This window comes from Pleurodeles waltl, chromosome 11 (assembly GCF_031143425.1).
Source record: "Pleurodeles waltl isolate 20211129_DDA chromosome 11, aPleWal1.hap1.20221129, whole genome shotgun sequence".
Taxonomy (NCBI): Eukaryota; Metazoa; Chordata; class Amphibia; order Caudata; family Salamandridae; genus Pleurodeles; species Pleurodeles waltl.
Genome location: NC_090450.1, coordinates 541,452,977 through 541,475,307, shown reverse-complemented (window position 1 = coordinate 541,475,307; position 22,331 = coordinate 541,452,977). Strand labels below are relative to the sequence as shown.

The 22,331-nt window shown below is 43.3% G+C and overlaps 1 protein-coding gene across 1 annotated transcript in view; it reads right to left on the bottom strand.

Moving 5' to 3' along the window:
• Nucleotides 1–19,846: 19,846 nt before the first annotated feature.
• Nucleotides 19,847–22,331, bottom strand: part of LGI3 (leucine rich repeat LGI family member 3) — a 115,108-nt gene continuing 112,623 nt past the window's right edge. Inside the window, exon 9 of the mRNA XM_069213967.1 lies at nt 19,847–20,883. The gene's annotated coding sequence lies outside the window, so the exon portion shown is untranslated. The remainder of the gene's footprint in view (nt 20,884–22,331) is intronic.

Below are 22,331 nucleotides of genomic sequence, written 5' to 3'. Positions count from 1 at the left end.
TTAATGCATGAGGGGTCCTGAATTGCCCAACCTAGAACTGTATTACCTAGCAGCGCATCTGCAGCATGCGGTACATTGATTCGATGAGCACGAAAACTGGGAGAGCCGGCTTCTGAGAGGTACATGTGGCGACGTTCCCTTGCCTGAGCTTTTAATGATTGGGGCGAGAGACCTGGATGCTGTGCCATGGACAGTCCGACAAGTATGTGTTGCGTGGGAAGCAGCGGTCAGACATGCCTTGAAGAGGGCCCCCTACATGCCGGATATGCCCATCTGGATTCTGCGTCCCTTTAAACTCATTGCTCAGATAATGTCAATTGCCGGTGAATGTGAGCCCTTTGGGACCTTTATCCCAATGATAGATTTATCACAATGACAGACGCCATAGAAACAATCCAACTGGGCACGGGGCAGTTCCTGCACTGTGCAAAAAGTGCGGCGACGGACTGTGGTATTCATAGGAAGGGAAGAGGTCCCTCCTAGACGTGATGTAAGGAGTAAATAGGGCACTTCACTCTGTTCGTTCGGAATGGGACGAGGAAGGAAGAATCAGAGTAATGAAGAATACCAGTAAGTAATCCGAGCATTATTTATGAAGAGGTCTTCATCAGGACGGGAAAGCCTGGCCATTTCTAAGAACCCATCCAACGGAGCGACCAGGATGCATTTCAGGAGTTAGTTCAAGACTCCAAAATTAAGGTGCAATTAATGCAACATGTAAATCCCATGAACATAAATATCGGCAAAGGATGAAATACGAAATATTCCAAAGAATATTGATTGCAAATCTAGGGAACAGGAATTGTGGGCAGATGGATAATAATGAAAGAATAATTGGTCAGCATAAAAAGGTGTTTGATATTCCTCTTGCATACACAAGCCTTTTTTCCGATCTATTTCGTTGATCTAGTTATGGATGTCGTGACACAATAACTAAATTATTCTTCAAATATATCCTATTTGTTAATTCAGTGATACTCATTCCATAAAACGGTTGAAATGCTCCTGATGTCATTCATGCCTGTGTTCTATAGGTGCTACACAGATCAGTACATAAAGCATGCATTCCACAGATATTTGCACACATGTACATCTTATGTATTGAGTAGATTTGAAACTATAGCGCACTGGAGAAGGCAGTTCCTGCCGTTATTAGCATGAACTGAAGGCAAGGGCTGATAACAGACTGGGACTTTCATGGCTGCTACAGCCAGATACTTGGGCTATGGTATCTCTGGAATACCCTCTTCGGTGAGGGCAGAATGTTCTACTTCAAGAAAACACTTCCTGGGAGACAAAGGGAAGTTCAGAAAAATGCCTCCCTCTCTTGTTCCTTGGGACTCTACTGATGCCCACGAATGTCAATGCTCGTCCATGGTCATAGAAACACATTGAAATGGAGAGTGCAGCACACACAGTAATAAACCATTAAAAGAGACTTTTCAAAGTATCCATTAAAAGAGACTTTTCAAAGTATAATACCACGCATAAATACAAACCATTGAAAACCCCGCAAAAATGCGTTCTGTTTTCCATTTTTGTGGAAAATAGTTGCTTTCATAATTAAAGGCATACGTGGTTCTGTGTTCCAGTAATGGCATTTTGGCACGTGTTAGTTTTTTTATTTTTAAATCGTCCTTCCTCTCTCTATCCTGACTTATTTTATTTTATAGTCTTCGACTTTCTCGCATTGCTCACATTGACAATAATAAAACCCCCTCTCCCTACAATTTTTAGTCACCTATTTTGTCTCAGCGCTTAGTTGATAAAATAAAGCAGTACTTCTCTTCTTATGGGTGTTTATTTTCTAATTTCACATTCACAAAATATAGTCTGCTTTTACACCTATATATTTGAAGAGCATTTTTGGCATATGCATCCCATCCATTTCCTGAAATATTTATGATAGGTGAATGCAAAGCATTTGGGCCCTTACGCATCTACGCATTTGCCCATAGACACAGAATGGGTAATTCCTTCGATGCACGAGGCCCTTAGTTTCTTGCTGTGTCATCGATTTGTATACAATTCATACTCACAGCAGTATGCCTTGCTGCATAATGCGCAACAAAAGAAGCACTCTTTGCAGACAGGCAGCACGCTTGAAGCTTCTTGGCACTCAGTCACTCTTGTGAAACCAAAGTCTGTTGTTGCTAGGGGTGATATCACAGACAGTGGAAAAACTAGCAAGGAGCTGAAAGGAAGTCATCAGGGTTGGTTAGTGAGCACCACACTTGAGTTCACGCGGAAGCAAATAACTTGCTGATTTATGTATGAGTTAATGCAATAAAGTGTATAAAGTTTTGGCGCTAGAGTTCTGGTATTCTGCAAGCACGGCAGTACGTCGAACTCCTGCCTCATGAACGTCACTCGCACTTTCACTGTAGAAGTCACCTCAGAGAAGCAGTGTTAGTCTGACTTTTGGCCTTTACCTCCCCTCTTCTTGCTCATTGGCCAGTTTCAAATGCACACGTGCAGCAACGGACAATATCTCATCTCCAAAGAAATGGTATAGTAGGCAACAAAGACGGCTCTAATCTGTTGGAACATATGACCGCAATAAAGGTAGATAAGGGATGGCGGCACCCATATGCTGGGCAGGGTGCCCAAGGCCATGATTGCCTCTGGCTTCCAACAAGGGCCTGTTACTTGTCCATTGCTTCACATTTGCAGATTGTCACCCTAGTAGAGACACAGGAGAGAAACCTGGTAAAGGCAGTATTTGAGAGAGGTAAAGAAGGGCAAAAGAGACTGCTCAGCCTAACCTCTATTGGCAACAGCGGTCGAAGTGCATTAAAAAAAGTATGGGAGCTGTGAAGGTGCATGGAGCCGGGGCAGGGTCGGGGAGAGTGGGGCGGAATCAAAGGTGTAGCTATAAAAAATAAAATATTGTGTACGTGTTTTGGTATTTTGGTCTTTAACCGTCAGTTAGCTACATATGAAATAACATGCTGCTTACATAAAAAATAAACAAAAAAGTTGTTACTCATTGGGGAATGCACTATCATACATTATGAAACCTCTATTAGTTAATGCACTACAGAGGTCAGTGTGTAATCAGAGAGCCACAGAAATAAGGACCTGATTTAGAACTCAGCCGACCGGTTACTCCTTCACAACTGTGACAGATATCCCATCCGCTGGAATCGAAATCTCATAGGATAGAATGGGATTTTGATTTTGGCGAACAGGATATCCGTCACTGTTGTGGCAAAGTAACCCATCCGCCCAGTTCTAAATCAGGCCCTAAGTCTTGGTTGGTGCAGTGGAGAAACAGGACTTGTGTATTTTTAGTGCTACGAGGTCACAGCCTGTGACAGAAAGTACTGTGAATATGTAATTCATTATTTTAAACTTGCATTACATACAGTATAAGATAGACTGTTACAAAATGCGCAAAATGTTTAAGATAAAATGGTGCTTCCAAAATATAGATTTTAGATTATAAATTGTATGTAATGCAATTTTTTTACATTACTGTCCCTTCAACACCTCCAGGTGTAATACATGTAATATAAATACAATTACAATTAAAAACACGCACTTTACAGCCCAGATGCTAACTCTTTGCACTACTACTCAAAGAGGAATACATCTTTGTCATCACAAAGCTTCAAGTGATTAGGTCAATTAAAGCCAGTACTGGCTCCAAAACATCCTTTGTAATTGCGCAATACCTCATAGTGCGCATTTGCCGTTTATTTCAGGCAAGCAGGCACCCTGGCAGGAAAGATTGTTTAGGTGTCTGTCCGGCTTCAGTTTCACCACACAGGAAACTCACTGAAAAACTCTTCAGCTGAGGCATTTAAACTGTCAGAATTAACCATTCCAGGACGGTTGTCTCTTTGCAAAACGTAGGGGAACAGTCTTTCATAAATCATAAAAGTATAGGCATGTCGTGCCCCTCTGATCCCGCCCACTTCGACCACTGCTTGGCAAGGAGGACAAAGTAAAATCCTGATGTTAATGTGAAAATGAGTATGTGGAAGAGGCAAACAGAAAAGAAACATCATGTCCATACCTTTGAAGACTCACAAAGGGTAGTTAGAGGAAAGCTGCGTGCTATGTTGTATCACATTGTGCTTTAACAGGCAGGAAAGGAGGCCTGGTGGTCTTTTGTGAAATAAAACATTGGCATGTTGAGCACGCCATTAGAGACAGTGGAGTAACTTCAGGTTTTTAATTTAACCTCACAGCCCGCCATAGCGGACTATACCAGCCACTAAAGGCCTGCTCCAGCGTTAACAAGGGGGTGGGCCTTTAATGGCCGGTATAGCCCAGGCGGGCTATAAGGCTATTAGAACATTCCGCCACTAGAGGGCAGAATGTTCTAATCAGTAAAACAAAGGCCTCAAAGAGCCCAAGGGGGTTAAAATCCCCTCAGATTCCATGAGGTCTATGTTCACAGAAACAGCTATGAAAGACACATTGGTATGTTGGAGCTCCCGGCTTCTTCCAGCTATTAGAAGATTGGAATGTTGAGCACTCCACTGGAGGCAATGGAGTAGCTCCAGGCTTCTAATGGCTGGTAGAAGCCTGGAGCTCCAACATTCCAATGTTTGTTTTTCACAGCAACAGCTGTGAACAAAGGTCTCACAGAGCCCCAGGGGATTTCATCTCCCTCGAGCTCTGTGAGGCCTTTGTTTTAGTAATTAGAATATTCATACCGGATAGGGCGGAATATTCTAATAGTTTTATATCCCACCGTAGCTGGGCTATAGTGGCTTCAGCTCGGGCCTTTGACGGTGGAGCGGGCCTTTAACTCCTGGTATAACCCTCTACGGTGGGCTGTGAAGCTATAGTAAGCTGCGGGCAAGAGTGGAGTGGCTTCACCTGACAACAGTTGTCCTAAAGGTGTAACATTCCTCAGCAAAGACAGGGATCACCATTTGTAATGCAAAATGGAGTTCAGTCTTTGGGTTGGTAACATTTGTGACATCAGTAATAAGCCTTCTTTAATGTATATGCTCTTCGCTGTAGTAGATGATCGTGCTAAGTATACAAATTCTTTATATTTTATATTTACTCACATGGATTCTGTTAAAGTGAACCACAATTACAACACTCAGAATACATTAGCTTGTCAAAGGAAAGCCTAAGTCTGGAAACCTACAACTGTAGTAGCATGGAGGTGTTGGGCTTTCTTTTACCAGGCTTGCAGGTTCTGTTTAGTTCTTTATCATCCTTAATAGTTTCTCACATCCTGATAAATGTGGAACTTCTTCAGGCTCCAGTTTCCTTTGCTGCACACAGAATATAAGTCCCTGTAAGGTATATCAATGGATACAACTGTTTCCTTCCACAGGTGTCAAAGCAGAGATATGGTAACCAAAATCAGATGTAAGTAGTTCATCACAAAGTGTTTAATTTGCATTATGTTTTTATGTCCTTTCTGTTTCTATTACATATGTGGGATTCATTAGAACCAGCTTGTGAAGAAAGCAAGCATTTTGAACGCTAATTTAACATTTTCATTCTGAAAATACCTTTGCAAGCTTGAATAATACACAGAAGTGATAACACGAGCAGCAATAGCTCATGCTTCTGGGACTGGAAAAGCAGTGCAAAGTCTAAGGGGGTGGAGCAGCTGAGGTTTTAGTGCTCAGGGCAGGGTTCAGATGGTGGAGAAACCATGTCGAATCCAAGGGGACGGGAAAAGCAGCACAGGCCCATGGGGATGGGAAGCAGCGGAGGATGTAAAGAGGGCAACGCTTAAGGTCGTGTGGATGTCTGTAGTTTTATATAGAGTGAACCGATCTGCCAAGAAACGGAACTCTGTACAGTAAAGGGGTACACATCAAGGAAGAGAGGGATAAGGGCTGGAGAGGGAGAGGTGGGTGAGGGTGGAGCAAGTGCAGCAGTGATGCGCTAGATGTTCTCAGTCAGTGTGTTGTTTGAAGAGTAGACTTGCGTTCCTTCCTGAAGAGGAGGAAATCTGCTACTTTTTGGAATTCGAAAGAGGAATTAAAAACCCTTGTTGCATAGATTGAGGATTAGGGAAAAAGTGAGGATTCTGAAGGGGGAGAGCAGCAGAGGGTCTTGTAGGAGAAAGACAAGGTTCCATTCCTGGGTAGTAGTGCAGTGCCCTGGCAGGGAGGCAGACTGCACTGAGTAGGCATTGATGTGCCAGGTGGCAGCAGTACAATGTTCCCTTCCTTGCAGAACAAGTACAGCAGTGCAAGATTCCATCCTTCACAAAATAGGTACCCACTGGCTCATAAGAGATGTGCAAGCTTCCATTCCTTCATAGAACAAGTACAGAATGTAATCAGTAGTGCAACTTGATCTCTCCCACAAAAACTGCACACATCAGGAGCACCATGGGGCAGGGCCGCAGGTAGAAGGCAAGACACACCAGTCGGCAGCTGGGGATGTCGGGAGGTAACACTCATTACATGAGGACTACTCTACTTATCATCACCAATACCTTCCACGTGGGTCATGGCAGACAGCGAGCAAAGTGAGGGAAGGGGACAGATCCTTCTCCACATACCCATGTAGGCCAGGCATAACTAGCCTTTTTCAAGCATTCTCACAGCTGACATACCAGGAATGGAAACCAATATGCCAAGAAACTTTGCTAGGACCAGCCTCATGCAAGGGTGTGAAGAATGCAAAAAAGTGATAAATAGAGTGTATGAATGAATCTTAGCCAATGCTAAATACTCGGGCCTCATCTAGAGCCCTCTCCTAACCAGAACACATGTAGACAATTTTTGGCGTAGTTGTGCCTCTGGAAGTCAGATGCGTCTTCAATTCTTCATTGTGATGCCTTAAATGCGATAGGTATGTCTAGACATGGGTCCCATGCTCACTGTACAACTGGAAACAAGTGGCACAAGACTGCAGAGGACCAAGAATGATTTCTATATGGCTGGGTATAATTTGAGGTGACCTGGTGGGCAACAAAAAAGATACACTGGGAAGGGGTACAGGAACATTTTAACTTGGGTGAGCTGGTCAGTGGTTGAGTAAATGATGAGTGTGGTGTGTATTTGGTGTGTAGCAGAAAGACCAAACGTAATGAGGTAAGTGTCCACCCCTGCATTGTTCATGCCTCACTAAATCAGTAGCGAAGTATGCATTCTTGTATGTGTGCCTCTTTCTTGAGAGATTGGTCAGTTGCATGTTGGAGTTCTGAAAAGCCATACTTGTCAACCTTGTGCATCTAAAAGACTGGAGAGTCTAGAACTCATATGTCATACCTACCTCTAAAAGGCTAGGAAATAGTTGGCTACATGTGATATGAGCCTGTAGTTTACAGAATTATTAGCAAACTCTGTTTGAGTGTGACCAACGTTTTAACACACACATCTAACTAAAGAACTCCTAGGAAAGCCCAAGCTATACAGGAGAATGGTTGTGGTGCGGAGGAACCAAATAATGAAGCATGCCTCTGGCTGTGGGTGAAGGTTAACGCCCTATTAAGCCAGATAACGAAAAGGAGACACAGAGGGAAAGCCCAACACTGGAATTTTTTCATAAGACGAAAATGGAAGGGACACACCAAGGAAAGGCATAGCGGAACCTTCAGAGCAGCGTTACCTGCACGAAAAAGAGAGGAGAACTTGGTCAGAAGCTTACAACATAAGGTACCCGGGTCATCTCTTGGAACGCAACACAACCATTAGAGTCCAAACCAAGATGAATAATATTCTGCCTCAATGATGACCTTGCAACAATTCATATGGCTATATTTTATGGAGGTCAAAATGCATTTGCAAATATGGAATGAGGAACTTCTGAATGGCCTGTCTTGCAGCATCTAAGGAATTAAGGGGCTTATTTACAAACCCCTAGCGCCATCGGAGCATCACCTTCAGTGATGCTCCTGTGGCGCTGTGCCCATTTCCACATTTACAAGGCGGCGCTAAGCCCCTTTGAATGGCTTAAAGCCTCCCTGTAAATATGGGCAGCCGCATGCAGTTTTGTGCAGGAGAGTGGCATGCAATGGGGGTTGCTGTGGGCATTACCATGCAACACCAATTGCTTTTGACAGTGCACCAGATTTACGAGAAACTGTAAATCTGAGGCAGCGCTAAAAACTAACTCCACCCCAGGGGTGGCATTAGCAAGGCGCAACAAGGAGAAATACTTTTATTTCTCCTCGTTTTTGCTTATACAAAAAAGCCAAATGCCAATCATGATTGTTTATGTGCAGGAAGGTGCCTCTTCCTGCACATAAACAATCATTAAATAATGATAATTTGCTACGTCTATGTGTGCTGCATTCTTCACATTAAGTTCACCCAGCACAACGTACAGTAAAAAATAGACATTTACTCACAGGCGCTTTAAATAGTTTTCCTTCATTGTTATTTCATTATACTCATAAGTAAAAAAGGACTAAAATGTCTCCATAAATCACACAGCTAGCGGCGCCGCCATGACCACATATACTTTCAGATGTTGCTTAATCCCAGTTATAACTTTTCTTTAGTAGATCTAAATACCCAAATGGTTCTGGGCTCCTCCCTGTTCACATTATAACTGGCGAGCTTTTAGCTGTAATCCTTCATTTTTCATGTTGTTATGAAAGCAAGCAAATGTCTCTTAGCACAATAAAATAAGCTGAGCCTTTTCATCCAGCCGTCTTTTACCCACATTTCATATCTCCATACCTGAAAGCGGTAGTCTTGTGACCGGCGTCATTACATGTAGTCATGTCCTGAACAAACAGCAGGCATTTTAGAGTTTCCAGGGCTGTGGCAGTTCTGGCAAAAACAATTAAATCCTTTCACAAATGCCACAAATATTACCGAAAACTTTGGGATGGGTGCTTCCTTTGTGCAAGTGGCATGAATGTGAAATACAGCAACCAAACAGGCTCCACTTCATAGCCAAAAAGGAGCACTCTACAGATTTTCAGTCACATTCATTTCACCCAGCATGATGCATTTTGGCTTGCTGAAGTGGAGCCTGCTTGGTTGCCATATTTCATGTGCATGCCACTTGCACGAAGGAAGCACCCATCCCAAAGTGTTCGGTAATATTAGTGGCATTTGTGAAAGGATATATATATATATATATATATATATAATGTGTCATCTCACCTTAGCCTTTTTATGCATTACAACACATTCTGTGAGGCTAAATGCATGTTTAAGAGTATGTTATCTGCAGAATATTAATTCAAAACGCCATAACCAAGTAACATTGAACTAACTAGCAATCGAACATAAAGATTCAACTCTGTTTCCCTCCCACCCCAAAGAGTGTATGATTACAGATCGTCAACTGTATTTGAAGGGGACAGCCTGCAGATTCTAGCGCTCAGGGGGGGAGGTGGCTCTAGAGGTATGGAATGCTTAGGGGGGTTGTTCCTCTACAATAAGGGAGGTTGGTTGGATGAAATGGAGGGGTGGGGCAATCAGCTAGTACCATGTTGTGTGTAAAGTTTGAGTTTTTGTCAAAGCTATCAGAGTTTAGGAGCAAAGGAGTGAGTCTAAGCTGTTTGCTCGTCTTCCGACCCATGCTAGTTATGTATCTGTAGGTGCTCATCCCATTGCATTGCAATAAGGCAGTGGCCTTCAAACTTTTCAATACCGCGCCCCACCAGTAGAAAAAAATATAATCAGGGCCCCCCCTCTAAATTTTTCAGAATTGATCTAATAATTAGGCAACGTTTAAATAGGTCTAGACATATTTAAACATTGCAGTTAAGTTGTGTTACTGTTTTAAAACTGCAATCAAATAGATTATACCAAAAGTACTGTTCTGCTCAGGCAGGCCTCACTTACGTGTAAAAGCGTCCACAGTGTGATTATTAGGCTTGAAGTGAGGGTTTTCAAGAGTATTTGGAGCCTCTTACATTTTGACACATACATGCAGCTTGGATATCAATGACAAAACATATTAGTAATGGCCCATTACGAAGCGATTAACTGCTGCTCATTTCTTTCAGCTTAAACAAAGCCCTGCTATCAGCGTAATTCTTATTTTGGCCAGAGCCTGGCACCCCCTCCTGGGATCATTCGAGGCCCCTCTACGGGGGCCCACTCCCCAGTTTGAAGACCACTGCCATAATGTACTTCTGTAGTTCCCATATATCTTCTCTTGGGAGCTCTCTACTCTCTGCCTTAGACCAATGTGCTACTTCTGCTGTCCACGCAGCAATCGTGGGAGATATGGATGACTTCCATGTCATGTCTATGGCATGCAAAACCACAGAAGTGAGAGGCGACTAAAATTCATGGCAACTTTTGTTCTCTTGAGTCGGGGGCAATGCCCAAGAGTGAAACTGGATCTGTCTGCTTTTGCTCCAGGGAAAATCTGATTTAGCTTGTAAGGTGTGAGATAGGCTTTGTGCAAATTGTTAAACTGGATGAATCGAAAGCAGGAAATGTGGGAGACCCCCTTAGGTACTTCAGGGCCCTCTGCCATTCTTTCTCGGGTTGCTCCCAAGAGGTTTCCCACTGTAGATATGCCAGTTTCCTCCTATAAGCAGGGGCGTAGCTTGGTCAGTAAGATTGGTGGGTGTGAGCTTCAGGTTTGCCAAAAATGATGCTGGTGCATGAGAGGGGCCTGGGGACAGTGACAAGGGAGAGGAATGCGGATTGGTAGGATTACTAAATGAGAGAAAGTAATTTGTAAAATAACCAATATTTGTGAGGACTTTCAAAACAGAGAGGGAGTGAGTGAGAGAGAGAGAGAGGCTGTGTTTGTGTATCTGTATATGTAAAATTCCTGGTGAAATCCAACACCTCACTATACTCAATTGAAAGGACCTGAACTCAACAATTTATCAGAAACTACATTTACTGGGGTGAGGGGTAACACCCCAAATAACCCCCCTCCCCCAAAGCTACGCCCCTGCCCATAAGGCCAGCTCATGACTTGCTATTGTGCTCAACTCAGTGGGCAGACCATGCAGGGAAGAAGCCGGGGCGTATAGCAGTATTAGTTGTGTGTATCAAATACATTTTTTGCATTATCTCAACTTCTGCCCAAACCAGGAGTGGGTGATCCTCTGCAGGACAGGTACCTGGGAGTACAAATCTCTAAAGCCTTCCCTACCGAATCCATCCTCTTAGTTCCCATCTCACCCATGTGATGCCAACCATCCAGTAAGCACCCGCTGGAGCTGAGTCGCAGAGTAGTAACCTCGGCATCTGGGGCTCCCATACCTTCTTTATAAGGGGCCACTTCAGTTCAGCCATGCTGACCATTTGTCGAGGTCCCCATAGCCGTTCAACCCCTAAGGAATTCAATTGATGGATGTAAATCACAGGTTTTATTAGTGGTAAGTGTGCAAAATCGTACAGGAGGTGAGGAAGCATGATCGTTTTAGCTATTCCAATCTCACCAGGCACGGTTAAGAGCAAGGAGGTCAACAGTGTAATTTGGAGTTTCAATCCAAATTCCCATTGAGGAGGCAGCATGACCATGGTCTACATGTACCCCAATGTACCAGAAAGTAGTGGGTGCCCAATGGGGTATTTGGTTTCAGAAGGTGACCACTTGGTGTGGTAAGGTTTGTCAGAGTGGGAGGACATATGACTTGGCCGGGTTAACTCGCATCAAAATCATAATTGATACTAGAAATCAGAAGTCATGTTCCGGAAATAAAATAGCATGTCCTCTGCATGTAAGGAGAAAGCATGCCTGTCCCCTGATAGCGGGATGCCCTAAGTCTGATTCTGGTCGTTCAGCTTCATGGCCAGTGGTATTTATGTAACAGCTTTGGTGTCTTTTTATGGTAAGACAGCCTTAGGCCGCATGTAGTCTATGCTTAACGTGCACTTCTTTGAACAAAGAAAGGAATGGCCATTGCACTCTATTGATCCCATGCTGCCATATCTTTTTTAAATGTTTATCTGCATATAAACCATGCAAAAACCGGCAAAGAAAGCTGCAGAAGTGGACATCAAAACTGTCTGCTACAGGTAAAATGTAACAGCAGAATTTTAATGATCTCTGGTAGACGAACCTTCCAGAACACTGTCGAATTTTCCACTGGTTAAATTTAATTCTCGATCATGTGTTTGCCTAGAGAATCTCATGGCTTTAACATTGATGGGCATCAAGGGGAGATGAAATGTATCTAAGACTAAAGAGAGACCAGAAACGTATTACGATTTTTTTCTTAAATGCTCATCAATACCAGTGAGGTAATACAAAATGGTAGACACTTCGCAAACTTTTGGTAGGGGACCTAAAATTGACTTAGAGTGAGGGCTCAGTAGATATCCAAAAGCCCAGCGCCAAGCACGACCCCCACAGCTGTGAACCACAGACGGGCAAACGGCCTTCTCTGCCGCCACAACCTGGGTTTGAGTGACATCCCTTCTGTCAAAATCCCAACTTTTTGCTCTTCATCCGAATTAGAGGGCCATTGTCCCGGAGCAAATAACCAGATCATTTGATAAAGAGGACTGAGTCCTCACCGAAGACATCCCTCTGCAATTGCTCAAGTTGTAGTGTGTCTGGGTTAATGTATGAGTCAAATAGCATGGCTGGGCTCCATATGAGTCAATCTAGGCATGTGCTCGGTGAGTCGTTAATTATTGTTGAAGACGTGAAACAGGTTCACCAGGGTATTGACTGAGAGGTATGACGCAATAGAGGTATGATGCAATTACGTGAAACTGAAACGTGCATCAGACGCAAGAGAGCATTAAAAACAAGTCTGGTGCAACTACGTGAAATAGAGAAGTGTATAAGACGGAAGATAAGTACATTAAAAAGCAGCAGTGAAAATTCTAAGCCCTGAGATAGGCAGCACCTTAGATGCAAAACGAACGCAACGTCACTGTTGAGGGACGAGTATTACAAAAAATATTAAGGCACTTATTTGTAAAATGCCATTCCTTTTCTGACTTTCGACCACAATGGCATGATGAACCAATTCAGAAGAGTTGTCATCTGGGCAAGAAATCCACAAAACAAATACTAAAAAAAATGAACAATTCCGGCCCAGAGGTCAAATCTGCTTTGAGGCAGATGACTTGCCTGAAGGATAAACTTCTTTCAAATTTAGAGCAGAGAACAGCTCTAGTGTCACAGCGCAGTCATTAACTATCATTTCCAAGGTCTGGACTGACACTATATCATAGCAGTCAAGGCCTTGTGTCACTCACAAATTGCACAGTTTGAGAAAATTTTAAAAAATCTACATAAGACATACATTGATTCTTTAATAATGACTCAATCGTTCTACAAATCTTTCAAAGAAGTGTTACTGCAGTAATGTACTCGGGTAGACGTGGATAACTAAAAGAAGAAAATACGGACAACAAAAGAGGGACTCCTTTCAGTGTGATTAAAGGAAACACATGACCATAGATGTTTGAATATAATTTTGTAAAGCATTAAATACAAACAGTTTTAAATTAACTCACACTAGAATTGACGCTAACATTGTATAGGATTGTTGCTGTGTCAGCAGTTTCTGTGTTCTCACTAGGGATTTCACTGTTTCTCTCATCTGGCTACACGAAAAACATGATTGATTGGGTGAATGAATCAGAGTTTCATTTAGACATTCACAGCTAGGGAAAGATCATGGGTGGATACAACAAAAAAAATCAGAAATCAAATCTCTTTCGAATGTAGTTAAAGAAACTTGTGATGGTTTTTGGTGAGCTGTAATAGGCCTGAAAGTTCATATCGAAGATTTTTTGGGATCGCCCTTTAGTCAACATTCGGCGAGGGAGATTGAGTTAAACATAGTAATATGCCTCTCAATTTGCCTCACTCCTTGATTTGTCATTCTCTAAGCGGTCCTGCGAAATGTGGACAGGGGCACGGTATGTCGAATTATTAAGAGTCTTTCGGTTGCAACAAAAAATCATACTTTGCCATTGCAGAAACGAGATCAGGTTTCTTATCAAAGGCTGAGTTAAAGACCTAACAAAGAAGGCATGTTCCAAGATAACGTCAATAGTCTATTTTATTTTAAGTATTGTTTTCGTAAGTCAGGCGACCAAAGAAAGTTTCAGAAGACTAGATAGACAGGAGGAGGTGGAGGAATAAGATGGTGGTCCATAGGCTTCTTAAAGGCAATAAGACACAAACGCTTTGCAGACAAGGTGTTTGCTTAAGGATTTGATGTTGATTTCAAGACGTGTATGCTGAGGGCAGAGAGTCTCATATGGAGGAGCCTTGCTGGTACAGAAACTTGACACCAAGCTGTGAATGTCTTGATGGGCACAGCAACAGACGATTCTTGGAGTCCTAGTTCGGAGTCTGGTCAGGTGCCAGTCAAGATTTCATTTCATTGATCAGTCACCCATGTAGTGATTATAATACTGGAGTCATATGGTCAGAGCGCTCCAGTAAAAAATGAAGTGAGATGGAAAGTTTTGTTCTCTTTGTAGTTTTGACAAAGGTATGATCATGAGGACCCCGTAGACTTCACTGGAACAGTCAAAGCAAGAGAAGACCACAGCTATGAGGCAGACTAGATCTTGCATTTGCAGCAGGCAGACAAGCACATTTTAAGTTGAGGAGAAAGTTTACTACTGAAAATGAATCTAAGGTTCCTGACTGGCTGGCAGTGGGAGGATGGCCGACGAAGTGGGGCAAGATCGTGGCCAGAATCTAAGAGATGACCTAGCTCCTTTCCAGAAATTTGAATGTGCTACGTGGATCTAAATTATCACTTTTAGTATGAGGGTTCTGAGGTCTGCATTCTGTTTAGTAATTTGTCATTTTGCAGTATTCCTACGTGACTTTCATACATTGTTTGTTTCTTTTCCACCTGTCTCAGTACATTGTAGACAAATTGCTTAAATGGTTACATTTTAACATTTGGTTAATCATGGTGTGATTAGTGGTAGTAGCATGGGTGATGGCCTAACTTCTGAAAGTTGTATTTGTACTGTAGCTTTTGAAATAGATTTTTGGACAACCAAATATTGACATTGACCACTTCTTGTTGTTCTTTCATACCCCTTCCCATGATAATTCTAACCCACCCTCTTGCTCTCAGGCCCGGGGTTGTATCTCTGTGTGGTGCTCAGTTTTCAGTGTCAACCACTGAGTTAGGAAGGACCATCAACAAAAACAGTGAAGCAGTGCTATGTTGAAAAACAGACATAACTCCCTACAGAACCAAAATGGTAGTTCATGTAATACCAAGAACGTCAACGTAAATTCAAAGGTCAAAGCAATACCTGAGTAGGAGAAATGTACTGTCCCCACTCTCAAAAGAAGCCTGCACTGCCCGAGAAGGAGGATGTAGGCATTCGAGAAAAATGAAGCTATCGTTGGAAGCAGTGAGAAGATCCAACAACAACAAGAAAATAAAGCGAGTGAGTGAGTGAGTGAGAGAGAGCAAGGCATGCAAGAGCAGGAAAACAGTCTGTATCTCACATCTTTGGAATGACATCACCTTGACAAACCATTTGTAGCTTGAGGACTTTGGAATAAGAGGAAAATACAGATGAACAACTAAGGCACCAAGAGAACATCATCCAACTGACAGCAGCAAACCGGAAAAATACATGAATTTACTAAAATCCTAAAAAGAGAAGATACATACCGGTGAATAGTCTGGCAGACTTGAAAATTAATAAAAAATTAGAAGAAACAATACAGATTCATGAAACCATGAATATTTGAGTTCTATGATTATTCAGCTGTCACTCTGGCACTAGATGGACCTGACGTAAGAGAGGTGTTATGAGAATTATTTTGTATTGCATTGAATACAGTGTAGTAGCATCATAAGCCTGTCCATCAAAATATTCTAATTTTGTCTCAAATGGTATCTAAAGTATGCATCACAGTTATTTTAGGAAGCTGGCTGTTTATATACTATACCAAAATGGGGTATAGTGTGCAAAGAGTCCAGAGGTTCCTTTATTAGTGGGCAGGGGCTTGCTCTAGCAATCCCAAGGTCTTTTTAGGGGTTTGTGTGGTTGAGCAGCCTTAAGCTTATCAGAAAGGAGTGTTAGACGTTTACCATAAGCACACGGTCAATAAATGAGGCACACAACTAAATAAGGAGATCCACACCAATTTTACCAAAAATAACAAGAACTTTTATATAGATTTATACACCAGAATCAATAAGATCAGATAAGTACATTTTGAAAGAAAAAACGTTACAGTTTTGAAAAGTCGACAGTGCAAGTTTTGGAAGATGTAATGCAATGTTATCCTATTGAGGCGAAACAAGTACTGCATACAGGTATTATACAGCAACTTACAGAACCAGTCACCTGGACTTAAGGTAAGTATTGGGCAAAGGTTAAGGCCACACCAACTGGTCATACTGGGCAGCACTGGTGTGGCCAGGTGCAGAGGTGTAGTACGGCGTCAGGTGCCCAATGTTAGTCAATGGGGATTGGTCACTTGAAAAGAGGCTGTTGGTTTGGACAGGAGTCCAGTAGAAGTAAACCAACAGGTGGGATCAAAATTTGAGATGCTCTGGGACGTGGGAACACCTTAGGTTGTCTTCTCCAGGGGCCAGAGGCGACAGGTGCAGGGGTGACTTGATGCATTGGGTTTTCTCCCCCGGATCACTTGCAGCTGAGGTAGCCCGTGGGCAGAGGCTACAGGCGGCGCTGGGGAGCCCACAATGAGCAAGTCCAAAGTGGGCTCTGTCTCTGGAGGGCCGGGGGACCACACTGGCCCCATTGGCCCATTTCATCTCAGACTTGGTGGCACTGGTGCAGTGGTGCTTTCAGGTGTTGGGTTATTGCAGTCCAGAGTCCTCTCAGGTCTCTTGGGGTGTCCGCAATATGCAGAAAAACAGCTCAGCAGATCCACAGGAGTTTCTTGGTCTTTGTTGAAGGCAGACATTCCTTCCATGCTTTTGCCAGCACAGCAGCTTGTAGGATGAGTCGACTTTGACGTAAATCGACGGAAACAGCAGACAGGCTGGCAGGAGTGGGGCCAAGATAGGTCGTTCTTCCTGAAGCTTTGATTTTGCGGCCCTTGAGTGTCCTTCTTCATAGGTCAGCAGAAATCTTCTTTTCTGGTGCCAGAGGCTCCCCTAAATGCTGAATTTAGGGGAGTTAGGAGACTGTGGGTAGTAGCCAATGGGCTACTTACACCTTGGGTCACTATGCCCCCTATATGACCACTTCCTGTGGAAAGTGGCATAACCCTGTCCAGAGTTGCTAATTCTGCAAACACCAAGATGGCAGATTCCTAAATGTTGTGTCCACAACAGGCAGCTCACCTGAGGGGTAGGACGGCCCTGAGGGGTGGACACACCTCTCTGAATACTACATTTCCCGCCTGTCCAGGTGCCTAAGCAGACCTGGGGCAGGGAGGTTGACAGCTCTCCCTTGAGTGAAGCCAGATTTGCATGCCAAGGGCGGTGGGCTTCTTTGAAGCCCCCTGCCTTGGAATGCAGATTTGCAGGTCACCCTGTAGGGAGGGGTTTGCTAACACCACTGCCAGAGCCGGCTTTTGTTCCTATCCAGCCGAGAACAAAGACTTTTACCCTTGGGGGTTGGAAACATGTCTAGTGGTGGCAGGTTAGTTAGAACTAGTCAGCCAGCACACAGGTAAATGGTAGGTTTTCAGGGGGCACCTCTGAGGTGCCCTCTGGGTGTATGTATTAATAAATCCATACTGGAATCAGTGAGGGTTTATTAATACGATATGTTTGATACCAAACCCCTATTTTCAGCGAAGCTATTATGTAGCCCATCTACTTAAAATGGCTTCCCTGTTCAATCACTGTTTAAGAATAGACAGACATAGCAGGGGCATATTTGCTCTCACATGTAATATAATGCAGCCTGCCTTAGGGCTGTAAGGCCTGCTGTAGGGGTGACATATATATTGCTTGCAGTTAGGGGACATGGCACACAAGCTGTGTGCCATGTCGTGTTTTCACTTTTAGCTGCACCAAGACACGTAGCCTGCAATGACAGTCTGCCTGAGCTAGGCGAGGGGTCCCTGAGAGTGGTACATTACATGCGGCGGCCCCTTGGGGCCCTCTTTGGTACCCATGCCCTAGGTACCAGGAGTACCGTTTACTAGGGACTTATGGGGGGCAAAGGTATTGCCAACTGGAGAACTATTGCAGTTTTAGGGAAAGAGATCTGGCACTGGGGACCTGATTAGCAGGAACCCAGTGCACTTTCAGTAAAAATTGCATCTCATGCCAGGCAAAAAGCGGGGTTGACCATGTCAAAAGGGCACTTTCCTACAGTTTTGTCACACCTTATGGACAAAAGACAATGCCACAGTTGAGGGATGTGTATACAAAAATATTTTAGAACAGTGCCTTTAATCCCGAGGCGTGCCTGCCTCCAGGCCACAATGTCATGGTCAACGTAATCAAAACCCCAAGTTATTTTTGTAGCTTAATCCTGGCTCGATGAATATAATGTTCTTGACATTGCTTTTGCTATACCTTCCACTTACAAGCTTTACTGTAATGACAGGGCTCACAACTTTAAAACTTGGCTTAGACTTTTTCTGTAAATGTTCAGTGTTACTGTACTAGTCGTTCTGACGTCTACCAGAGCTGATATTTTTCTCTTTCAAATAGTTACATTCTAACCAGTCCCTCTTCTGGCTTTGGTTCGGAACAGATTGACCTAATCACCCCGTCTGCACTAAAAGCTTCCCCATTCATTTCACTACCGGGCTTTAACATCAAGATGACAGAGACACCATTAATCTAATTTATTTAATCTCTGTCTTCCCGTAGGCTTAAGTAATGCGTTACTCAGTTTGTTGATTGGGTTGGTAACATTATTTATTTTATCTTCTCATTTGGTGGCAACCTTAAAATCTCATCTTTTGTGCACCACATTTAGTCTGACCATGTGGCAATCAATATGAAAATACCTTCCTTCAGTCACTCCCTCAGCTCTTCCTCTTCCATGTACTCATTGAAACAGAAGTCAAATTATACTGGTCTCCTTACCAGCAGCCTTAGATCTCCTTACCTCCTTCCTCTCTTGATCTTTCACTAGTGTGAGAACTATTCAGCGTTTCGGTTACATACACACTTCATCAAGTTGCTTCACTATGAATGAGTAAATCTCGCTGTTCCAGAGCGCAGGCACCTTGGTATGGCCTTGCGTTTAAACTTCTCGAAGCTGCCTGCTAATAGCCCGCATATCAATGTGGAAAACATTGAACTCTGAAAGCAAAACGTGCTGTATTATTCAGGAACAGAATATTTCCAGCCCTGTCTGATGGTATTGGTAATGATGCTCCCAATTTTTCTGCTCTTGAACTCCGAGTGATCAGTCTCTTTTATTCCTCCTTTCATCTATGTCTCTACCACAGCCACAATCACTGCCATTACACTCAGATCCCCCTTTGATCCATGAGTGGTCATGTTTCTGAATAATTTCAAGGATATTTTTGCTGTTTCCATTTTGGTAATTTGTAACATTTGTTGTGGGCGTTTGTTCCCCTGCTGTGGGCAGGTTCCTCCAACTTGGAAGCAAGCTATTGTCTTGCTCGGCATCAAAGTCTGGTGAAGAAAAATAAGACCGAGTCCCAATGATGAGAATCGGTGCTCACTAGATGCAGCTGAAGGCATAAATTGAGCTGACCATTACCCATTTTAACAGTACACAATCGGAAGATGGTCCTTTTGGAAGATTCAGGGCTGAGTCGTCTTGCTGGGATTTGAACTTGCGACTTGCGACTTGCCTCAATGCTCACTTACTGCAAGGAACAATGTTTTATTTAACGAACTGAAAATTTTCAGTCTAGATGTGAGCATGTAAATTATGATTTTGTCTCCAAGAAAAAGCTGAGTGCAATAACTTGTGCCCAGGTTCTAAAGTGGAATGTGTGTTTACATAATTTTTTATCACATTTCCTTTTGTATGAGTGAATTGCAAACTGCAGATACTGTGTAGACCTGGACGTCACCAGAATGGACAAAGTAATGACCCACAAAAAATGCCAATATTTTGCCAAAGGTTTTTATGTAAGCAGAAAAAGGCAAAGCTTTTAAAATAAGGATAAACTTTGAAAAACAGATGGCGCTAGCACCTCTTGAAGCTGATATATGACCCTAACAAAGATGTTATTTAAACGCTTGCATTGTGAGGCACTTTTCCCAACTTAACATTCGAAGCCCTGGGCAATGTTATCTTATGGATTGAGACTGAAAGGCTTCAGGAAGTTCTAGATTCCTTTGGGTCTCTTTGCTTCTATTTCAAGTCTAGATTCTCACACCCCATTCAATGTGACTACATGCCTGTCCGAGTTACAACAATGTGTCTTGTGAGTTATGATATATTTGACTAAGCTAATTTCTCACAGGCTGAGATATGGGAAATGGTAACTCAATGGGCTCATACCAATACTGCAGTGCCTACTCAAAGACACAGCAACCCTCCTTCCGATAGTGTACCAGGGTTGCAAAATCAGTATGGGTCCAATGAATCCAATGTCAAGGGTCACTGAGCCCTGGTGGCTTAAAAGGGTTTTAACAGTTCCCACTCCAAGTGGTTCTTGTCCAAGTTCAAGGTAGTAAGAGGTGCCGGTAACAGGGATGGCATCTCACAGTCGGCACCCAAACAGGTTCACAAACTTTAGGGACATGTATCTCAGAAATGACCTGCTGTTGTCAAGACTTATAATATTCTTTTGCACTTGGGTAACCAAAGATAGCCACTTAACAAGGTGGCACTCCTAAGGTGCAGGGGCACCTTACTGATGGTCAGGTGACAGCAAAACTTGTAACATTGCTAATTTGTCAAATGTACGTTACAGAGTGGTTCAGCCAATTCCAGGTTCAGCACAAATTCATACAGTGAGAACTACTGTGTGGATCCTGAATGAAATTGAAGCTTGAAGTAGGGAGTCAAAAGGATTGTTATGCTGACTGCAAAGCCACGCTCTCTGTCCATCATTTGATCGCAGGTCTAACTGCTCACCGGCCGCATGCTAGTTTTGGCGAGAATTCACTTTGGGTGCAGCCCCCATCCAGCACACCCTGGGGACCTGAAGGTGGAGAAACAAAAGATAAAGAGGATCACCATTTATGATCCAAATGAGACATCCTGACAGGCAAGCTCAATAAAAGCAGGAGGACACACAAAGTGTAAAGAATATCATCTGATAGACCTTTTGGTGCTCTCCCTCGTTTCAGAGGAACATACCTGAAATATTATTAGCTCTACTAAGCAACAGTGGTCTTTCAGAGGCATATTGCTGACATGGAGTTGGTTTTACCCAGCCATAGTACATTTCAGAGACAGAACCCAAATATGGAATTGACTTTACCAGCCACAAGTCCAACATAGCATATAGCTGACTCTCCGTAGCCACATCAGCCTTTTAAAGGGACAAACTACAGATCTTCGTAGTAACCCACAGCACTCTATATCTCAAACCGTAGTTTTTGAACCTCATGCCCTCGACCTCTACGTCTTCATTCAGTGTGTTACATTTTTGAGAGCTGACATTCTGTATTCATTACTTCTAACTCGATAGCTCTGCCTTTAAAAGACAGCCTTGAATTCCTCATTACATGAAACTCTGAGGTCATCCTTCAACCACAACTATTGAAGGTGGAATTGATTTCTCAGGACACAGAATTCAGTGATCATCCAAAGAAACCTACAGTAATCAAAGGTGGCCTAGGATATCTGATGACCTCGAACAATCTTGACATCCTCTTTATCTGTAGATTGCATATTTTTAAGAGTTTTGCGCTTGGTGTTGTATGTCCTTGATCTCTGTAGTCATCCTTAGAAATCTACATCTTTAAGAGAGGATCTTGCAGCTGTTTCTCTTCCTCAGCATCACTCGTGTTACAAAACTTGAGGGAGTACCCTGCAAAGTACATGGAGGGGGCCCCCAGGACTCAATAAGTAGCTCTCAGGCAAGGGGCCTGCCGCCGGTGCACAGGGTACTGTACTGAGGGGGTCCCTGGATCTCAGGGCCCCACCCACACAGTGGGGGCTGAAGGAGTTAATGTTACACCACTGCTCAGCATCCTACAATGTTCCAAAGACTGCTTGACTCTCTGTGACCTTGAGGCAGGACCACCCATTGCTCTCTGTCTCTTTCAGAGGACGTCTTGTTTTCTGCTTACTTTCAGATCTTTAGCCATAGGTGCCAACCATGCCTTCTGTAGAATTGCCCTTTGGGTCTTTGTAACAAAAAGAGAGGAAACCAGTGGCAGATCTCCTCCATGTAAGTCGGAACGCTCCAACTCACAATTATTCTAATCCATGATTTTTCCCAGTACTCTAAACCCCACTGTTGGTCCCGATCTAGTACGCGCTAAGCTGTTTATGACAAGCCTGAGCCTTCGGGCCCTTGGGCAATGCATGGGTTTGTGTTATCCTTTAACTCTCAAATGACTCACATGTAACAGAGAAACTTGAACCCACTGCTGGCTTTCAAATGCACACCCCTTGCTTTCTGGTAATTGCAGTGCTGCT